The following is a 2,279-nucleotide window of genomic DNA, read 5'->3' as shown; positions in this document are numbered from 1 at the left end:
AAACGTAGAAATGACATATCTTCTTTTGTGCAATTTGATGATGAAAGCATGAAGGATGCATAGGAGAGGTTTAAAGATCTTTTGAGATGCTTCCCACATCACGGATTGCCAGTGTGGATGCAGGTTTAGACCTTCTACAGCGGGTTGAACCTTGCAACGAGGCAGATGGTGGATACTACAGCAGGTGGGGCGCTAAACAGTAAGACGCCCGAGCAAGCTTAGAATTTAATAGAGGAAATGGCCATGAACAACTATTAGTGGCAATCCACTATGAGCCGACTAGGAAGACAGGGAGTGGTCAACCAAGTGGACTCTATAGCAGCCTTGGCAGCTCAAGTGGAGCTTCTAGCCAAGAAGATGGACCAACTCCAGATGCTGGTTCATGCAGCGAACGTTGGTTGCGAGTTTTGTGGGGGCCCGCATTACAGTGCGAATTGTACTACGAGAGGTATGTTCGCTTCATCCTCTACTACTTTTTCATCTAATTCTTCTATGTCTTCTAATGTTGGGTAGGTTGACTATTTGGGGAATGCCCTAAGGCAGCAGAACGATCCTTACAGCAATACATACAACCTTGGGTGGCACAATCATCCTAACTTCAGTTGGAGGAACAATAACGCTCAGGGTCCACCTGATTTTTAGAGACTTCATCAAGAGTCACAAAGAATAAATAACTGGCTCTGACAAGCTCCTCTACCGTAATGTGTCAAATTTAGAGGAGCTTATGATGAAGTTTGTGACATATACGGAGATGAGGTTCGAGCAAACTGATAGTACACTTAGGAACCAGCAGGCCTCGATTCAGAACTTGGAAACCCAGATTGGCCAAATCTCTAAGATGTTATCTGAGAGGCAGCAAGGAGCGCTCCCGAGCACCACTGAGTCTAACCCAAGGGAGCACGTGAATGCCATCACTTTGCGTTCAGGTAAGTTAGTTTCAGCTCCTTCTAAACTTGTTTTTTATGACGCCACTATTGATGTGCAGGTTGAGGCGAGTAGTAAGGTTAGGGAACCTGAGGGACAAAAGGTGAAATCAATTCTAGTCAGGGAATATCAACCTAAGATTCCTTATCCTGCTAGAGCTAAACAAGAAGAGGCGAAAGAGCATTTCAGTAAGTTTTTAGATATTTTTAAACAACTGCATATTAACTTGCCTTTTATTGATGCATTAGAGCAGATGCCGAAATATGCTAAGTTCTTAAAGGACATACTTAGCAGAAAAAGGAAGTTAGAGGAGGTCGCCTATGTTCAGCTTAACGAGGAGTGCTCAGCGGTGTTTCAGAGCAAGTTGCCAGAGAAACGTCACGATCCAGGGAGTTTCACTATTCCCTGCACTTTAGGTAATTTGTGTGTTGATGATGCATTAGCTGATTTTGCGGCTAGCACAAATGTCATGCCCACTAGTTTGTTCAATAAGCTAGGTTTAGGGCAGGCAAAATCCACTAGGATGTGCATTCAATTAGCTGACCGTTCTATTAAGCTTCCTAGGGGAATTGTGGAAAATGTGCTAGTTAAGGTAGATAAGTTCATATTTCCTGTGGACTTTATGGTTTTGGATATGGATAATGAGCATGGTGTACCATTAATTTTGGGGAGACCTTTGCTTGCCACAGCTAGAGCTAAAATAGATGTATTTGAGGGAAAGTTAGAACTTAATGTAGGGGATGACTATGTCACTTTTAGTTTATCCTCATTTGATAGTTCTTCCACCGACCATGTTCATGCCATTTGTAGTATTGATGGAATTGATCCTACATGTAATATACAACCACAAGATGTACAAATGGATGATGCTATACATGTTTCTTCCCCTATTAGTATGTGTTATTCATCTGAAAAAAAAACTTGTATCGATATGAGACTTTGTGCTATGATAGACCCGAGAAGGGTAGTTGCAAGTTTGTTTTTGACAGGTCACTTAGCTGGAATTCAGAGTGGATGAATGCACATCCCAAATCAGTATAGAGAGCACCTCCTTGGTCATCTACCGCACACATTGGACCTTCTCATTGCGCTTATATGCCTCGAGCCCCAACTTACATTGAGCCTACCTTATCAATTTGCCCGCGATGAATGTCACTGTAGAGTCCAAATTAGATGACTCGGAACAAAGAAGCGCCTTCGGAGGCATTCCGAATCTATTTTTGCGCTTTGAATTTTGGACATTTCTTTTTATTTTATGTAGTTATTTGTTTTTTTAGTTAGATATTTCAAATTGCTTTTAGTGTGTTTGATTTTGAGGAGATGTTATCTTATTGAACCTTTACTAAATGTTGCTT

The 2,279-nt window shown here is 41.6% G+C and overlaps 1 non-coding gene across 1 annotated transcript; it reads right to left on the bottom strand.

The window, feature by feature from the left end:
• On the bottom strand, nucleotides 1–107 carry LOC112536537. The gene has a single exon (XR_003080528.1). It is a non-coding gene; the product is annotated as a small nucleolar RNA R71 (small nucleolar RNA).
• Nucleotides 108–2,279: the final 2,172 nt, after the last annotated feature.

The sequence above is a fragment of the Ricinus communis genome, chromosome 2 (genome assembly GCF_019578655.1).
Source record: "Ricinus communis isolate WT05 ecotype wild-type chromosome 2, ASM1957865v1, whole genome shotgun sequence".
NCBI classification, from domain to species: Eukaryota; Viridiplantae; Streptophyta; class Magnoliopsida; order Malpighiales; family Euphorbiaceae; genus Ricinus; species Ricinus communis.
The sequence above is the reverse complement of the archived record's forward strand: the minus strand, read 5'-3'. Positions and strand labels throughout refer to the sequence as shown.